A 21,139-nucleotide genomic window follows, 5' to 3' on the forward strand; every position below is an offset into this window, starting at 1 on the left:
TTGTGTGTGTGTGTATATATATATATATATATATATATATATATATATATATATATATATATATATATATATATATATATATATATATATATATATATATGTTTGTGTGTATATGTATGTGTTCGTGTGTCCGTGTGCGTGCGTTTGTATATGTGTGTGTTTAACCCAAGCAGCTGGATCTAATTTCTACTTCAATTATTCACAATGGGCCAAAAGTACAAGACTGTAGCTTTAGCTAATTATTTTTCAGGAGGCCTATCACAATCAGGATCTAGAGCAATGAGTTATTTTTGAAAACCCTATAAATCTGAAATCAGGCTGGGCCAATTTCTCCTGTGCAAAAAGTGAAACTATATTCATTTTTGAATTTAGCATTTGTGGAGTTCTTGGTGCTCTCTGAGTTTGGTTGTTTGCTTGGCAATGTTTTACTATGTGACTAGGTAACATCTTCAGTACTAATACATGCATACATAAATACATGCATACATATTCTTTTGTAGGGATGATATATTAGCTATGAATAGTTCCTAACAAGAGTAGCTAATTAGTTATTACTAGTAGCTCATACAGTAGCTCATATAATAGCTATAGATCCTCAATGCTATGTTCTCTTTTATTGATAATTTAGCCTTTAATAGACTTGCTTCATGTTTTAGTAGCTTCATAACAATCAGAATCAATCTTTCCCATTAAGACTGATACACCAGTCAAAACTCCACTGGATTGATGGGCAATTGCTCTAATGATTGCAACAGGGATAAGTGATGAATGGACAGAACATTGCTGAATTGTATGTTTCCCCAATTAAATATGGAAATACCTTTGTAACAACAAATTTGGCAATGTAACAAAACAAAACCCACCAGTCTTTAAGTAGGATCATTTTTTAAATTATTTATCTTTCTACCTTTATTGTGCATTTAGCTACCAGCAAATAGATGCTAACATATTAATTATGTGATTGTTATTTCCTTTTTTTCCCTCTTTGGATCATGCATTGATAATATAATTATATTTTCTAATTATTTGAGTTCCCTTTGTAATAGCTTTTTTTTTTTGGCACCCATAGGAACTTTTGTGTGATTGTTTCTCAGTCTCCAATGACACATTTCAGAATGTATTGTTCCAAACTCATGAATCCCATAAAAATATTCATTCTTTATGATCAATATGACAGCAACCTTCCTCCCTTGAAATAATGTACTCGTTTTGTTTTTTGATAATATCCACAACGGAACTAATCAAATTATACCGGGAGTATATGTCATCATCACTAAATAAACTGTTAGTTACTGAAATGCTTCATGAAGTCTCATCCACAAACAGAAATATGGTATATATGATAGAAAGGTAGATAGATAATGATGCAGATGATGGTAAGAATGATGGAAAGACCTGTGCTGATAACTGCTATCTGTATTTTTATATAGATTTTCAGGGATCTGCTTTGTTTTAATAGAAATATCGAATGTGCTTACAAATATCCCACCAGTTTCCCCCAGAAACTCAAGATTCTTTTTAAATCCATTTTCTGTCTCCTTGGGCAAAACTGTCAAAACTACTTAATCTTTTATAATATTTATAGATTTATAGATCATAGAGAATGCAAGCATGGAAAGATGTCAGCATTTTTGATAACAACCTTTATTGTCTAAGATTTATAATACCCATGAAGCAAGTTCCCCAGCATGGTATTTTGGTTTTAAAGCTTTCAACAGAATCCTAGTGGTTTTCCTGTTGATTAAGAAGAGAATAGGTACTGGATTGTAATCCAGTTCAGTGAAACAGAATGGTGAGTCCATATATTTGAAAATTTCCCCCCTTCATTGCACACAGAACACTTTTATGTATTATTATTATTTTTTTAGCTGCAGCTTTTCATTACTCTGCATTCTAGCCTGAGAGCTGGATTGAAAAATCATTTGAAGAGTGAATCTATACTATGCCTCCAGGAAATGAAAAGGGATATCTCCATACTAGCTGACATGTCTGGCTGATTTTCCAGTCATCAGATGTTGATGAATGCTTGATGCATCAGTTTTAAAGTTCTTTCATCTATCTAGATCTTATGAATGATCCCCCAAATTCAAAAGAACAAAAAAGTTGCCTCCCTTTAGTTTTATCTATCTCTCTTAAGACAATTTGCTCATTTCAACTATCCAGAAGCAATGAATAAGCCTATGTATGTTTGCTCAGGACTAATCCCAAAATGTTCAATGAATCATTTATCTTAGAGTCCATCTAAATCCAGTTCCCTGTTCATTAGTTGATTCGTTAATGCATTTTGGACATATGACTACCTAGCTATTGTGGAAAGGCAGTGAAGGAGAAGCTATCATTTAAGGACACCTAGTCAATTGGTTGACAGAATTGACGTAATTCTTCCTGATATCTAACCTGAATCTATCCCATTCTAGTTTTAACCTTTGCTTTGATGCTCTCCTCCAGGGCAATAACAAACAACTCCATTCCCTTCTCTATTGACAAACATTTACATATCAGAAGACAGCTATCATATCTCACTTCAGTCACTCCCTCCCTCCCTTAATCTATAGGCTGTACCAGAGGTGGGTTCAGACTCATTTGGCTGAACTGGTAGTGGTTTGCCGGCCTGGGTCACCAAAACTGGCAGTGACCCAGTCCTGCTATGCCTCTGAACCGGTTCCCTGATCAGGGATGCATGTTTCTCCGATCGGGGGACCCATGTTGGCTTTTGGTTATTACTTTGTTTGCTTATAGGTGTTCACTGATTCGTTGCTTGGTTATCTTTTCAACCACTCAATCAACAACTCCTTAATAAAAATATGAAATAACATGGAGTTCCTGTGGCAGTGGGAACCCTGGAATCTCTCTAAGTTCCAATTCTGTCACTGAAAGTTTCTTCAGTCATGTAAAAAAGTATGTTTTAATAGTTCTAACTCATAAGACTTCATTTTCCCTTTGAGAAAATGCAATATTTCTCAGTGTGAATTCTTCATAATATCAAGAAGATTCTCCTTAAGAATCAGTTGTATTTCAGGTATATGCTATACTGTCCGTATTCCTATTCAACAGAGTATGAATTCTATATCTAGATCTGTAGTGCAACATTTCAAAGAAGGAAGGAAGGAAGGAAGGAAGGAAGGAAGGAAGGAAGGAAGGAAGGAAGGAAGGAAGGAAGTCTTGTTAATCTTTGATCTTTCTAGGTGGGGTATATGAAAGTTCATTTTATGAGTAGGACAGAAAAATGTCAGGTACACTTTCTGTTTCCCAAATCAAAAGTTCATGTAACTGAACATAAACTTAAATTCTTAAATATTTCATGTTTTTTTCTTCTCTACCATGAATTGAAGAGTAAAAAAAAAGGAAAATCCACAAAATTAGGAGTGAATAATAAACATATTTTGTCTTCTAAAAGTGCCAGTTGAAAACCCAAGTGTCATGTTTATTTTTGTTTCATCATAAAACTACCGTATGGAACAGAAATCTTCAACTGAATGCAAAAGTATGTAATTTACACTATCCAAGTCAATATACACTTTTCACGTCACCTTTCATACTTTTCTGAATTTTGTGTAGAGAAAATAAGTGGCAAAACTAGGATATGGAAACTGGGGTAAAATTAACTTAAGTTTGGAGAGATGGGTAAAAAGGGAGAATTGAAATCTTAATGCATTTTAAGTCCTTTTAAAAATTTTTGATTTCCGAATCAGTGTAAGCTATGTGGATAGGAAACTTCTAAGAGATGTTTTTAAACAAAAATCTTTGCTTAAGCCTCTTTGTTAACTATTTTTTTTTATTCTTTCCACCTCTCCAGAAAACCTAACACATACTCAATAAAAGGCTATTATTTTGAAAAAAAAATATATTTTCCATGTGAGGCTGGTTACTTCCCCTGGTGTGAATGCAGGAGGGGACCTACCACACTGCTCTTTAAATTAATGACATCAAGTGAAAGAGGTCAGAACTTTATTCTGCGGGAAGCAACCAACTCATAGGGCACTTGTCCTCCTTGATGGTGGGTCCTGCTGTTTAGTAATGGCTGACTAATTTTCACTCACTGATTTTGCATTCTTTAACTTGAAATCTTTTTAAACTTGAACTGGAAAGTCGTAATTGCACAGTCAGTTACATGATGGGGGAGTGTATATTGTATCTCTCCATCTTTTTTCTGGGATAGAATATATGGTACTGAAGGAAGCCACAATTGTTGAAATATTTTTTTAAAAAAGTCTTCTTTATAAGTTTCATCCTTTTATTCACATTTCTCTCTATTACCACCGCAGGAAAAAAGACTAGCACATTTTTTTTTCCTTTTGTCCTTAGCTTTCACAAATGTGGCATGGGATGGAATGGACCATGAGTCTCATTCAGCTCCTGTTCCTAAGGTAGATCTCTCGGGTAAAGCAATTTTGTCACTGGAAGGATTCGATTTCTGAAGTCACCAAGGTAGCAAAAAATCAATCTTAACAGACCAGAATTAGGAGGAGGTGCATAAACACTGCCATTATTTAGAGATATCCCTGTACAATGGCTTGAAGTCAAGAAAAAGGTCTACAAAAGATGCACAGGAAGAATTAGCTTTCCAGCTTATCCCAATACCCTGATGGCCTTAGTTTTTTTTCCTGTTTATTTATTCTCTGGAACTATTTTTGTTGGTTTCTTCCATGAGCCTATCTTAAAAATCACTCTATACACTTCATTTAATCCAAATCTATATGGCTTTGAAGTGAACTATAGCAGCATGATGCAGCTGTGTAATGGTAATGTAGCTGCACTTCCATCAAGTTTACTTCCAAGCATAATTCAAAGTGACAGTACACCCTTAGTGGGTTTCTTTTAGGTCTACCTACACAGAACTGAAGCAATCAACTGAATGCTCTCTTCTTGGGAAAAACAGCAACAACAACAATAACAACAGAATTTGTGGTTTACAACATTTTAATGATGATACCCAATGTTTTTGATGCCACCTGTAACTGTAGTCACTTGGCTGTTCAATCCTAGGTGTATTAAGGAAGATTTTCTAGGATCATGTAGCAATCCAATTTAAAATGTTATGTGGTACACTCATGGTTGTAAATGTGCACCAGTCGTGAATATCTTAAGGGAGCTGTTTCTATTCATGGACTCAAGTACAATCTCCGAAAAAAGATATGTGTGACATACAAACCCAAATACATCCAAACCATGTTGGAATCCAAGGCACTGCATAACCTTCTCTTTTCAAATCCTTAGGCCTTTTCCGTGTTTTCTTTTGCTACTGGTCTCATCTAAGTCAATGTGTTCTTTTTATTACTGTTCTCTGCTTATTATGTCATGTTTCTAATTTATTCATAAATTTCTCTGACAGTTTATAACTTCATCAGCATCTAATGTCATTTATAGACTGGGCAAGGGAAAACAAACTGAAGCTTAATTCATAAAATATATAAGTTTAAAAGCAGATGTGAAAGTGGGTATTCAAGATATCTTTTCTAAAGGTGCTGGAAGATTTTAATTTGGATCTATTAATGGAGTCATCCCTGAATCTGAATGCCCAGGGTTTTTGGTTGTCTGAATTGTATGCATGTAAACATGTATAATCAGCTATGTCTTCTTCTAGAGATATCAAAACTTGCCATGTTGAAATGTGCTATAATTGCAAATATGCTGTTTGGACTATTATCAATGTACTCTATGCAAACTACCTTTCAAGAGCCCTTTACCATGTCAGCTTGGAAACTGCAATCAGATTATTTCCTAGGATAGTTATAAAGAGTATAAGACTATCGTCCTGAACAGTGCTCCAGCATATTACATTTAAAATCAAGTCAAAGTTTGCCTATAAATTTAAGGCCATGTTGTGTGAATAATAGTGCTTTCCCATCAAATGTCTGCACAGCTTCTAAAAACCAGCCATGTTTGTAACACATTGTTATTATTGTTACATTAAGTGTTATGTTTTGTTATGTTATGTACATTGATATATGATGTGAGGTGATGTAGTGTGATATGATATTTTATCTAACTTATAAAGCTGCCCATATCATGAGAAGTGACTGGTGAACAACAAAATTAAAACAATAAATATTTTAAATAATTATCATAATAATCATTATCAATATTTTTTTAAAAAAGTTATTATAGTTAAACTATAATATAGTTATAGGGTTGGCATTTTTGTCTACCAATCGAGTCCTTACCAATGACCGGGGATAGGCAAATTTGGATGCTTCATGGTATTAGATATTGTCGCAGGATGGAAGCTGTTACCAGTAAGACTGCTTGTAATTCAGTGATGGCAAATTTGTCAATGCCAATGCTTTGCAAGTGATGCTCCTGTTGATTTGGAATTGCACCCATAGTATTGGTACTATCTTTACTTTCATTCTATTATTATTTTTAAAATAACACCAGGAATAACCGAATCACATCCTTTGTAATTTTATTGTTATAAAAAGAAAAAAGTTTGAATAGCCAACCATTCCTTATTTATTTCTGTCTTCCTAGGAATTATTTTCTTTTCTTTTTTCTTAAGAAAGTTGAATCATTCTGACATTTAAATAAGAACTCTCTTATTGATTAAAAGAGGTTGCTATTGCTACAGCCAGTGCATTGATTTAAAGAATTCTTCATCTATATATTACATGTAAACTAGCTACTTTGATAAATTTTCAAGACCATAAATGCAAGTCTTGAGGTTCTTAATAAAACTGGAGCCCATTCTGTAAAATTATTCTATGTTACGTTTTATTTCACCTCTTTGCAAGGTTTCGGTATTTCTTATTCCATAATGATATGTTTCCATTTTTAAATCAATGTTACTTTTTATGACATTGTACATTGGTGTAACCTCTAGGTCGTACGCTAGTTTGATTGGGTACATAAGTAAAATATGTGTGGAATACATTATGCAGGGTTTAAATGAAAATGAATATCTTACAATACAAAAGCAGAGTTGGAAGGGACCTTGGAGGTCTTCTAGTCCAACCCTATACCGTTTCAGACAAATGGCTATCCAACATCTTCTTAAAGACTTCCAGTGTTGGGGCATTCCGAACTTCTGGAGGCAATCTTCTATATAGCAAAGGACAAAAAAATAATTTTGCTAATTATGGCACTCAGGAACTCTATTCCCCATCATGTTTTAAATGTCTTTCCCATATGTTGGATAGCCATTTGACTAGAAGACCTCCAAGGTCCCTTCCAACTCTGCTTTTGTGTTTGTACATGTAATACATGTTTTCTTTTCGATGTCTGTATTTTTCATTTTGCATGCTACCTGGGTTGCCACAATTTACAGCCTGTCAGGGACATGATTTCTTAAGCATAGATCCTGATCGGCAATAAGTCATCCTCTACTATTTCTGCTGTATGCCAGCACAGCTATTTTTGATATTTGCAAGCATAATGTTGCACAGACTCAGCATAATGATTCTACTTTGAATCTACCAGTTGTCACCTGGCCTTCAGTTTCAGCTGTGAAACACATTAGAGAGGAACTCTGTGCCCAGATTCAGCATGAACCCCTGAACCCAGTAAAAATCTAATATATATATATATATATATATATATATATATATATATATATATATATATATATATATATATATATATATATATATATATATATATACACACACACACACACACACACACACACATATATATACATACACATAAACATACACAGTGTGTGTACATATATAATTTTGCTCGCATAGGCATGAAGCAGAAGACACCAGTCAGAAGACGACGAGTGGGACCTCGTCGAAACATCGCCAAGATACTCTCAATCTCACACGGGAAAAGATCCGAATACACCAATACGTACGTGCATGTGTGTGTGTATTATGATCTAAATTTCCTTTGGGCTGAATCCATAATCCTCTAGACAGCTCCAATCCATAAAAAAGAGTTAAGAAGAAAAGGACTTTTGTTGCTTGTTATTACAATGAATCTCTGTAGCGTTTGAAGAGTGAGAAAGCAGAGATAGTCCTTGACTTACAACCTTAAGTGAACCCACGGTTTTAGTCATAAAGTGGTTCACCACATAACTGTGCCCTATTTTATGATCTTTTAGGTGAGGGTCATTAAATGAAGGTTGCAGTCATAAAGTGAATGTGATTTGATTATTAAGCAAAATGTGATAGTTATTACCCACTCTCATGGCCTTCAGGAAAGCCATTAAAACCTGGCTGTTCCGGCAGGCCTGGGGCTGTTGACCTTAGTGTTAAGGTCCAGCCCCGATTAGAACGTATGTGTGTTGTGAATTTTAATCTATTTTTTTTTTACTTATTTTGGTTTTTCTTTTTTCTTCTTTCGTTGTAAGCCGCCCGGAGTCCTCTGTGATTGGGCGGCCTATAAATTTAATAAATGAAATGAAATGAAATGAAGAAAATCCACTGTTTGTTATGAGGTATTTTTTGCTGGAAATCAGAAACAAATGCTGGTTTCTTGAAAAGAAAACATTGAAAATTGTGATCACATGACCACAGGATGATGCAAATGGCTGTAAATGCAGGTAACTAAAATATGGTCATGTGACCATTGGGAAGTGGATGTCAAAACTTTGACTCTGGGTGGTGAGTTACTTTTTCGGAGTTTATCATAACTGAACAATTACTAAGCATACAGGATTCAGGTTATCCTCAGAACATAATTCCCTTTGAGATCAGATTCACTATTTAGAGAACCTTAGGGATAAAATTTGAAATGAAACCACAGGTACAATTCCAGAATATATCAATGCAAAATATCATCATTTATTAAGATCATGCTACTCCGGCCTTGGGCAGGAGATTGGACTAGAAAACCTATGATTCTATGAACTATGACAAAAAAACTTTGCAAAAATAAAACAAACATCAGTGAAATGTTAATGGTAGGTGATGCTGCCAAGACATAATCCACCTTTGTTTGCTTCCCAATCCAAGTTATCAATCTTTGTAACTGATTTCTATTTCAACTGAAAAACTAATCAAAGAAATAAAAAGGGAAGGGAGGGGAGGGGAAGGGAAGGAAGCAGGAGGGGAAAGAGGAGGAGAAGGGAAGGAAGGAATAAAATATCTGGAAGATGGGGGGAAGAAATGGAAAAATCTCTTAGTTTATTCATTTTCTCATTGGTTCTTATCCTTCATCTATAAAAGTAAGAAAAGTGATGGCTGTCCCATGTATCTGGCCTGTGCATTCAAGAAAAAGACAAATGAATTGATCTCCTATACTTATCTTACTCTCAGCTCCTGGCAGCAAGTAAAGATAAGTTTGTCAGGAAAAGGCATAACATTAAAATATTTTGACAACTGGTGCACCATGTAAACAGTGGCAGAAGGATATATATAAATTTTTGTGACAGGAGAAAACAACCTATTTATTTATTTAAAATAATATGTATGGCATAATAATATTCCTTACTATTACCCCTTCTCTTTGCAGAACAGCCCACAAATCTCTATGAAATTGACCAATACCTGTGAAAGTATTTTTCATCAGGGAATATATTTATGGACGGATTTCAGTAAAGTCAACATGTGCCCATACTTTTTAAACAAAGCACATTTTCAAAACTTCTGCAGAGTGAAAAGCAAACATTTTACTTAGGTATTTATAATAAACTTTTCAATGTTCATAAACATTCCTCCACTATATCCTACTTGGAGCATTTTCTCTTTTTATATTGCTCAAACATTACTGAAATTTTACCTTGCTCAAATAAAAACAAAATAAAACAAAGGTTGAAGCCACTTTCAAGCCACATTCATGTTTTCCATATTTATTAATGGGAAGGTTAAAATACTTTTTCTCTCTCAAGTCATAGTCCAAAAATATGAAGACAGATGATGGTGATCAGTGGTGGGTTGCCATTTTTTTTACTACTGATTTGGGTGTGCTCCCGTGCACACTCGTGCATGCACGATGCTTCTGCGCATGCAGAGAAGCATCTGGGCAGGTGGGCGGAGCCTCCCCCGCCACTACTATCAGTTTGCCCAATCCGGGCTGAACCGGGAGAAACCCACCTCTGATGGTGGTGCAATTGTGAATTAGATTGAACTTCATTTCCTTCAAGAAAAATCTAAAAAACTCAACAAATTTCTTTATCAAAACATATTGGATAATAAAATATTTTTACTCATGCTTGGGATATTTCTTCTCAGTTTTTGTTTTGTCTTTATTTTCCTAGCTTACGTTTGAACAGAAATATGTTTTTCTGTAATTTTGCTTACCTGAAAGTGAATAGTGGGCATGCATGTATGTAAATTGTCTTTGTAATTTTGATATCATTGTTTCCAGCTACTTTTGTTATATAAAAAATATCTAATCATGGAGCCACAGTGGTGAGAATGCAATTCTGCAGGCTGACTCTGCCCATTGCCAGGCGTTTGATTCTGAATGTATCAAAGTGGACTCAGCCCTTTATTCTTCCAAGGTCAGTAAAATGAGGTACCAGATTGTAAGGGTAATATGCTGATTTTGACATGATAGAGAAGAATATTTGTAGATCAGGGATGAAATGAGGGTTCCTTGGTTCTCTCTGAACTTGGTTGTTTTCCTTCAGACATTTCATCATCAAAAATAGATAACATCATTTAACCTAGAAGTGCCGGGGGTTTGCTCTCATTTTATAGTCTAGAGGCCTGCCCTGCCAGTGTTGGTGGAGTGTTCAGGATGTTTTTTTTGGTTGAGCTATTTATTGTTAGGTTGTTTGGCAGTTCCTTGTTTGGAATATTGTTTATGCCTTGATTATTGGTCTGATATTAATCCTGGTGTTAATTTATGATTATCTGAATATTATCTCATTTGAATGGTATGTAGATGTTGTTTATGTTTATGTACCTGCTGATTGCTGATTTATGAGAGGGCCTGGCTTCTAGAAATTCTCTTGGACTTGGCTTGGTCTAAGACGGTCACCGTTTTCCAATACAAACTATGATTAAGTCTATCCACGAGTTGTGTGATTCAGGAGTGTTCTTCATCATGTCTTTTAACTCTTAGTTATTGTTCTTGTATGTGCTCTGCTAGCTTTCTGCCCATTTGTTCTGTGTAGCAATGTTTGCAGTCATTACATTGTATGTTGTAGATTAGTCCTGTTTTTTCTGCTGGTGCTGCTGAGTCTTTTGATTTACTTAGGACAGTGATAGAGAACCTTTTTTGGCTCCCGTGCCAAAAGCAGGGGGAGCACAGGGGGTCATGCGTGGGCATGCCACACCCATAATGCTATGCGAGTGACCACCACCCTCATGCAAGGTCCCCCCTGCTTTTGGTGCAGTTTTTTCACCCTCCCCAGGCTCCAGAGGCTTTCTAGGATCCTGGGAAGGGCTAAAACAGCCCCCCTGCCCCCCTGGAGGCCTCAGGAGCTTTCCTAAAGCCTCCGGAGGGCAGAAATTGGACTTACGGAGAACCCAGAAGTTCGGGAATTGACTTCCAGTTTGGTCATAGAACCATTTTTCACCTCTAGAACCTTCAGTGGCCTTCAGGACGCTTCCAGGAAGGCTCCAGAGGGCAAAAACCAGCCCTACGAGCAAACCGGAAGTGACTTTCGGGTTTCCCGTAGGGCCAGTTTTTGCTCTCTGGAGCCTTCAGGGAAGCCTTCTGAAGGCCCTGAAGGCTCTGGAGGGTGAAAACCAGCCTCAAAAAAATGCCGAAGTCAGCTGGCCAGCGCACACATGCACACTGGCCAGCTGACAGGGCAACATCTCATGTGCCCTCACAAATGGCTACGTGTGCCACCTTTGGCACGTGTGCCATAGGTTCACCATCACGGACTTAGGATGTTATGGAGAGATTTAGTTGGTTTGCATGCTATGCTTATGCCATGTGGTTGTAATAGTCTGTTGGTGGTGTCTGATGTATTTTTGCTGTATGGCTGTGTTATCCTTTCCACAGTTTGTGTTGGTTGTGCTATGTTGGGTTGAGTAATCAGGTACTTTTTGATGAAGTTGCATTGATATACACATGAACTGTATTTGTCTGTGAATGAAGCATGTGCACAGTCCCCCAATAGTCGATGTGAATGGTTTTGATATTCCTAGTCCATGTGCATAGAAGTATACAAAGAGTATCAATACTGCTAATTAACTGATTACCCACAAAGGTGACCAAAGAGGATGAGACTTATCTACTTGATTCTAAAGGGTAACCAATAATTGATGTTAAAAGTCAATGACATTGTGCTATAATAAGATGTTATTGCAAAAAGAACAATCATAGTGTCATCAAATGCTATATAAGTGTAAATTAGCAATTGTCAAAGAAGCTAGAACGATTTCTATTCACTTTTAAAAGAGAAAGGTTGTTTTTAAAAAGGAAAGTTTTGTGATAAAGAAGATGAGAGAGAAAATCAAGAGGGTCAGCTTTCTTTATAATTCTTAACAGATTATTCAAAATCAAATTAATATAACTTAATCCAGAAAGTATACTAAAGATCAAGAGAGTTAGTTTCAAATTCTAAGAAGGCATTCTGCTTTTAAGAAGCAGAATCAAAGAACAATTAGAAGTAGGAAAGCTTGCTTTAAAAAAAAAACCTGACATCTTGCCAAATGAGGAGAGCATAAAGGAAGCTTTTTATCTTTATTGAGAGAATAAACAATGTAGAATTCAAGGGCTGGAAAGAAATAAAATGAATTGCTTAAGACAAAAATATTAAACAATAGTAAAATAATTATTATTTATATCTATCAGAGGGACTGGAAGAGGTTTTGGAATGTTCAACAAGAAACCAGTTTTTAAAATGTGCTGTAACATATGAAAACATGTGCCTCTCTTGTGCCATTCTGTCTATGTGTCATGGTTGTCCAACTGGCTAAGTAACCATCCTGTAGGAAACTCTCTGAGTTTTCAGAATAAACCACTGTAAAGACCTGAAATGTCTCTCTATGCAGTAGTACACTTCAGCCATTTCACAATAATTCATTCTGAATTAGTTCTTCTGAGCACAAAATATGGAATTATGGAACACAGGCAAACTTAGCCTGAGTTCATCACTTTTCCTAATCCAGCACCAAACAAAGGATCATCTGTAAGGTTAAAACAAGTAAAGTTTCCTCTAATCAGTCTCATCTGAGTCTAGGGTGCTTATCTCCATTTCCTAGCCAAGGGAGCCAGTATTATTTGAAGATGTTTCCATGGTTATGTGGCCAGCGTGACTGTATGCCAAAGCATATGGTATGCTGTTATTTCCCCACCAAAGTGGCACCTATTTATTTACTTACATTTGCATACTTTTGAACTGTTAGGTTGGCAGGAGCTTTGGCAAGAACGTGAGCTCACCCCATCATGTGGTACTTGGGTCTCCAACTGCCAGCCACCTGATCAACAAACTTAACCACAAGATAAACACACATCCCAGATGTACATGTTTTAAATCCACTGATGTCTTAAATAGATGTTTGTCTGAAAAGAGATGCCACTGTTATAACTGGGATCAAACAAAATCATACACTGCATTCTTGATAAGATGAGAGTCACAGTTTAATAGAACAATCACCTTGCTTTGATGTGTTGTCTTCCAAGTTGTCATCAGCTGAAGATACAGTATCCTATGTTTATCCTTCATCTTTAGTTTGATGACCACCTCTTTTGTCTTGCATTTGTTGTCACTTCTGCCAGTTGTGAAGAGTGTGATATCCTCTTCCTTTGTATTAGAAATATTCCTAAACATGTTGTTAACTTCAATACTATTCTGTTGCTTTAAAGTAAGAACTTTGAAGTCAGGTTGTTATATTTTTAAATTGACTGGGAGTAGATGATCCCCGTTTTTGTTATCATTGAACTCTTGTTATTATAAACTTTTGCTTTTAAAAATAAAATAAAAATATATAGATGGGCATAATATTTATTTTTTGACAATTGTTGTACTATGTACTCATTTATGTGCCCTCTTTCTGTTTAATGTTTTATTTATTTACATAAATCAAGCCTCATAGTATGTGTGTTTGGGTTTGTACATACATACAAAAAGGGGAATAAGTGTAATTGTGCTAGAGGGTGAGCCTCAACTCTTTTCTATTATTTAACCAGTAAAAGTTGAAAGGTTAGCTAGTTCTACAGATATTGACATCAGTTGTGGGTTCCAGGAGAGACTACTGTTGGTTTGCTAAGGGGCGCACCACACAGATGTGCTAAAATTGATCTGTGCATGCACAGAAGCAAAAAACAAGATGGCGCCACCTATGGCGCCACCAGGAGAACCGGTTTGGGAATGTGGCAGGCCTGGGTCTCTGCTGGTTCCAGCAACCCAGGCCTCCAGGCTGACATTGTAAGCTATTAGGACTGTACTGTACAAATAAAAAAATCAAAGCAAACCAGAAATGACAGAGAGTAAGCCTGCTGGTTCAGGAATAAGGAATTTAGTTTAAAAAATCATTTATATTATTATATAGCACATTTTCTTTTACCACTGCCAAGGGAACCTGAACATTGCATCAAAACTTTCTGTACAAAAAGTTTCAACTGTTTAATTTTGTATGACATTCCCAATATTTAATGACAGTAGTTATTAATGCATGGCAAATATACCGTATTAGGTTTTCATATATACTGGAAGTTGTTTTTGTAAATTTGCCATTTCCATCCACATTTTAATATAATTGCAGACACAATTTCCCCCTAATCAGAGATTCAGAAAACATGAGGATGACAATATTTGGTACATTAATCCTGTCCTACCAGTTTTTCAAGTTTGCCTTCTTTTGAAGGTGAAGTCATATTACTTCAACCTTAGGAACAAAGTGAAGAATTCCAAAGCTAAAATAGTCACCTCTGGCTCTCCATTTATGAACAGATAAACCATTCTAACTTGGTCCAAATGGGGCTGCTTGTTGAAAAAGACTGCCTTTCTCTGCTTATCTTACAGTAGCAATAACTGGGCTTATACATAAACATGAATGGGTCTTCATGAGATTACAACCCTTCTCTAGTCTATCAAAAGTGAAACATCAAAACAGATCAATATTGATGAAGGAAAGCAAAGCATCCACAAAAGTAGATTGCTGGATTTGAAGAACTACTCGAGGAAACTAACATGGTCATCAACTTGGAATGAAGAACCAAGCCTACCACCATCTCACCACCACTTTCCTCCTCAGGCATAACATTGTACCTATGGTACACAGGTTTTTTCAATTATTTTACTCTTCTATGAGCTTTAGATGAGCCTTAATATTGACATCTGTACTGTGCCAAGTTGATTCCCAGCTGGAAGATGAGAAGATCAGCTGCTACCAGGTGATAAAGGATGAATGAAAATTAGCTTGCAATGAGGGGGGAAAGGGAGAACATGTAATGGCACAAGGAAATAGTTTCACCTCTCACCTTGAATAACGTTCTTTTTGCACCACCCTTGTTTTGGAAGTGTTTTGGAAAAGTAAGGAAATCTCTTCCTTACTTTTCTTAATAGAACAGGAAAGTTGAATAATAATAATTAAGTCTTTGTATTTCAACTCTGCCATCTCATTAGATGAGTCTTGTTATTTTACTTGTTGTCGTGCAAGGAAGTATTCCCCTTTTCAGAAGAAACATTTCAACAGAGCAAAAGTGAAAGAGTATTGCAGAGAAGTGTCAGTATATCAAAAAGAAAAAGTATGCCCAGTCTCTCCAGAGATTACTCCCGATAATTTTGATCAATGGTCCTCTCACCACATCACTCTCACTCTCTGCAGAAGTGATTTCTGTCTGAAATGTGATTGTCCTACAATAGCTAATGTGAGTACAATTTGTCTGGCTCATGACTGCTTTGCCTGAGAAAGTACAGAAGCAAAGAAAATTGAACCCTGAAATTGCAGCTGTAAAAGCTCCCCCCCCACTCCCCATAGTATTGAAATATATTTAAAATTAGAAGGAGGGGAAAGGTGCATGAGCTCCATTTTCCATTCAGGAGGAAACAAGCATTGGGTCATTATCAGTGGAAGCAAGACAAAACTATGAAGGGAAGGAGAAAATGGCAGCACCTTTGTACAAGTAACATTATAAAGATAGTGGTATCTTGATCCTGTTGTCAGAAGTTTGGGTCTTTGGATACCAAAGCACATCTGCAGAAAGCACATCTGCAGCACAAGAACCAATGCTATTTCTAGAACTTTTAGGCCCTTCTTAAGCTTTTCTTCAGTGCTTTTATGTTTGCAGTGGAAAATCTCTTTACATGGATATAGTCATAAATATATGAAACAGAGGAAATAAGCCCTATTTCTCCTTCTACTATGAAGTATTGCAGACTGGAATGCAATAAACTGAGAAAGTTCAATTGCCACAGAGATGAATGTCGTTTAAAAAAGGAAAATAACAAATGTTGTTTCCATATCTGTAACCAGCAGCTCATCCTCTTTTTACATTCCATCACCCTAGATGTTAAAAAGAAAAGAAAAAACTTCTGCAAAGGTTAAAGATGGGACAAGCAATTTGGTGAGTGATTGAAACAGTATCTTTGGAGCACAGATGTTTCTGATGTATACATTTTTACTTAGAGTGTCTGATACAAGCGCTTATAGCAGATGTCTCAAGTTTTGAATGAAGCAAATGTCAGCAAATATGGTTTAATGGTTAGAGGGGCAGACCTGGACTTATTTCAAATAGCCACTCAGCAGGAGCCAGATATATTTTGCGGTCAATGCACAGGGCAAGAGAAGAAAATGGATTAATATCTTGTAGGTCAGTTCTGAACTTCATAAGTAATGGATAGGACACACATAGATAGATGACAGGCAGACAGGTAGACTCTTGATAGGTAGAATTTGGAGGATGATGCATACATACATTTTATACAGTATATAGACTGTTTCTCCCATAAATAAGAACATATTTTACTGTGTGTGTGTGTGTGTGTGTGTGTGTGTGTGTGTGTAGTGTAGTGTCACAACCCCTGGTATGCCCAAATATGGGAGGGAGCGGCTCATCACAAGAGACCATCACGACAGAAAGCCATTATTTTTACTGTTGCGGGGGTTGTGTGTATACATACATACACACACACACACACACACACACACACACACACACAGAGTAGTAAATTATTTCACAATTCTGCAAATAAAAAAGTAAGAAAAATCATATTTATTGTAAATCACTATTAGTATCTACCCTTGACTCATCTTTACTAATGTAAACATCATTGTATAACTTTCCCTAATATTTTGATGTCAGCTCTAGAGGAGATCAACCCCTGACTGCTCTTTAGAAGGCCATATCCTGAAGATGAAACTCAAATATTTTGGCCACCTAATGAGATGGAAGGACTCACTGGAAAAGAGCCTAATGCTGGGAACGATTGAGGGCAAAAGAAGAATGGGACAACAGACAATGAGATAGCTGGATGGAGTCACTGAAGCAGTAGGCATGAGCTTAAATGGACTCCAGAAGATGGTAGAGGACAGGAAGGCATGGAGGAACATTGTCCATGGGTTGGACACAACTTCGGAATTAGCAACAACAACAACAACAACATTTTGATCTCTGTATCTAGATTCCTCAAATACATAGATCTTACATGCAACTTTTCTAAATATTCTTGTTTTTATTTTGCAAGCAACTTTGCAGAGTATTCAATTCTTAAAATGTGATGTTTAGGCTTAGAGCAGTGTTTCTCAACCTTGATGACTTTAAATCCTGTGGACTTCAACTCCCAGAATTCCCCAGCCAGGACTTAAAGTCACCAAGGTTGAGAAACACTAGCCTAGAGCATCATGAGATTAATGGGGGTAGACTCCACAAATTATGCTTTTGTTGAATTTCCAAATTCTGATGAATTTAGCAATTTCAATCAATCTTTATTAAACCATTTAAAAGCTTATACATGATCAACAAAACCTTCAGGATTTTTCCACGCTATTTTGAAGGACAACTTACTTTTCATGATAGTTTCTGGACTGTCCTTTTGAAGGTTGGTGTGATATGTTAGAAACATTTACATGGCTTTGAGAAGAGTTCATGTTTGCAGACAGTGTTCAATCGTTGCAATTGCCCACTGAGTTATCTATGGTTGCAGCACAAAATCTGTCAGGTTTTATGGTCACATGATTACAAACAGTCATGATATATTTCATTTCATGGAGGCAGAAGTGTTTTGTAATGTTATTTCTGTTGGAAGTGATTATGATAACATTCAGTTTTAGATATGAGACCCCCAAATGTGTGGAACACTGAAATGAGTAGCTAGGGATGATTATCTCCAAAACAGGTTTTTCAGTGACACTTCCCAACATTAGAATTTGAGAGTCACTTGGCCTTTTGCTTAATAATTAAAAAGCACTTACCCTTTATTCTTAGACTATCTAGCATTCACATAGAAGCAATATGTGGTTGAAATTGACACCAGGCTAGCACTTAGATGGTGTATTTACCTTAAAGAAAATAATGGTCTTTTATAGAAATATGAAAATATGGATTATAGCTGAGAATTTGAGAGACAATGAAGGAGTATGTTTTCCTCCCATTCCACCTTCTTTTAATGAGGTGAGAGAAATTTAAGTCATGTTCCAAAGTTTTCTCCCTGTCATCTCACCTAGGGTTCAAAGACCTTTAATTATGCCAACTATATTTTATTTATATGTTGCCTTTCTTTTATCAGGAAGGCAGGATGAAATGATCCTTCTGAAAAAAGAACATGACAAAGACTAGAAAGTGATATTATAATAACAGTTGCCCTTAATTCACCAAGCTCGGTGTATCTTAAGCAATTTTAGGAAGGAATCCATACTGGGGATTGAACTTGGTACCCATTGTATACACAGTGGATATTCTACCATTGCTTTAATCAAACATCCAGGCTGATGAAACATTTTTCATTACTCCTTCTGATGCAGGTATGCTAAATGGCCACAAAATAGAAGTGTTAGTCAGATCTCCAGCTTTTCCTTTGCGTGGACAAATTTCCTTTGATGCATGCTTGCTATCGCCTGCCATAGTAATGGGGAGTGGGGCATGGCATTCGAGTTTGAAAAGTGAGCTGATGTGGTGAGGACCCATGTCAGTGGTGGGTTTCAAAAATTTTTGAAACCTCTTCTGTAGGTGTGGCCCACTTTCCGGGTCCACTGGTGGAACCTCTTCTAACCAGTTTGGTAGATTTGACAAACCGGTTCTACCGAACTGGTGTGAACTGGTAGGAACCCACCTCTGGCCCATGTGAACAAAAAGGAAGGTTAGCTCTCAAGAACTACTGCGCTGCTGAGTGGAATTGTTTACACCCAGTCAAGGTGAACCATCCTACAACTCCAGATGGACAAAAATATCTGAAGATGAGCTGCATTTGATATTGTGCAGGATGTGGATTGGACATTTAGCCTGGGTCCCTGGTGGGAGGCCTTTTGAATCAGATCTTGCTTTGCTTTCACTGCTATCATTTTAAACTCAGTAAAAGTATTTTTTCTCTAGTTCTAGAAATAGAAGTGTCAACTAACAATAACCAACTAAACTAATACTTTTGTGACTCTGCCTTCCAACAGGTACAGAACTGAATCGAATTTTCCCTTGCCAGACAATTGATAGCCTCAATTCCCTGATTATCTTCTGTTCAAAAATACTTTAAAGCTATCAGGGTTATCAAAAATATTGTGGCTTGCTAAATATCATTTTTTAATTGTTTGGCATGATCCTAGCTACCTCCCCAAAGTCAACATTGCATTGACCATAGGATTATACTTGACATTGCTTTTTTTGCCTCACAAAACATACAAAACATACTACTATTATGAACTTACAATATTTTTTACTGAATCACTAAATAGATTCATAATGAAATGGAGAAACATTGATATTTGTACATCATTGTTTAAATCTTTCAATTATCTCATGCTATTTCTGCACTTTAATTAAGTTTGAAAATATGTAAATGAGACTTGGGTATCTAATTATTATCTGTGTTTATTTCTATATATTTAAAAAACCGGCAGGAATCAAGCTCATTTCTTTCAGATCATGAAATACAGAAAATTTAGTCCGCTGAATCACAGAATTTAAGACTGTATTGGCCTTTAAATTCCACTTTATTTTATATACCATAATCTCTTACTGCAAGTATTTTTTATCTCCTTCACTCTTGCAGACATCTTTAGTTTGGATGCCACTAAGAGTTCTAGATAAATCTTTTGATTAATCTCTTTCAGTACGATTGTCTGCCTAACCTTCTCACTTGGTCATATTTTATAAGCTATAGTGTCTTTTGAAATAATCTTCTAAACTCTGAAATTTGACAGTGCAGTTGTTTGGACATTAATAATAATCTCTTTGAGAAATGTTTCTAATGATAACATAATATCTCAATTATGGCCCATTGCTCTTTGATATTTATATCTGAAGTGAAATCTTTTAGAAATATCTATTTTACTGTCTTTTCTGTCTCAACTAATTACTTACTGCATAGAACTTCTTAGGAGTCAAAATGTTGGTTCCCCTCCCCCCCAGTTTATAAGACTTACTAAATTTTCAAGAGAAACATCCTTCTGCATAATATTATGAACGGGAGAGATGCAAGCAAATTAGTGATTTGTCTTCTGATTAGGGGTGAGCTGAAAATTTGTTTTCTTTTTCTGCCTATTTCACAAAAGAATTCTGCTCTAGCAAATTAATAACAGATTTTAATAAAAGCATGGATAAAAGCAGATTTCTAAAAGTACAAAGTATTTATTTTGTATGTATATATGTATCAGGTAATCAGTATTTTCCGCTTTTACTTTCTATTGATAGGAAGAAAAGATCACAGATTCTACAGAAGCTTCTTTGCAACTCTTCATGGAATTGCCACAGATGTGATCATACATTGCTATGCATTTCATAATGCTTAAATTTTTGAATGTTTTAAAATTTGTATGCTACCATTTAATGCCAAGGAGTTTTGCAGTGGATGTTTGATATTTCTGTCCTACTATCTTTAAGAAGAAAAGCCTCTTTTCCTTTGCTAGGAAGGACTCACTGGAGAAGAGCCTAATGCTGGGAAAGACTGAGGGAAAAAGAAGAAGGGGATGACAGAGAATGAGGAGGCTGGATGGAGTCACTGAGGCAGTCAGTGTGAACTTACATGGACTCCAGAGGATGGAAGAGGACATGAAGGCCTGTAGGAACAATGTCCAGGAGTTCACAATGAGTCAGACATGCCTTCACAACTAACAACAGTTATAATCATTTTTGATTTTAGAAAAGGAGAAGTCTGCCTGTTGTTTTTTCATTGCTTTTCACAAAGCACCCTTAACTTTAC

Source organism: Thamnophis elegans, chromosome 10 (assembly GCF_009769535.1).
Source record: "Thamnophis elegans isolate rThaEle1 chromosome 10, rThaEle1.pri, whole genome shotgun sequence".
Lineage (NCBI taxonomy): Eukaryota > Metazoa > Chordata > Lepidosauria > Squamata > Colubridae > Thamnophis > Thamnophis elegans.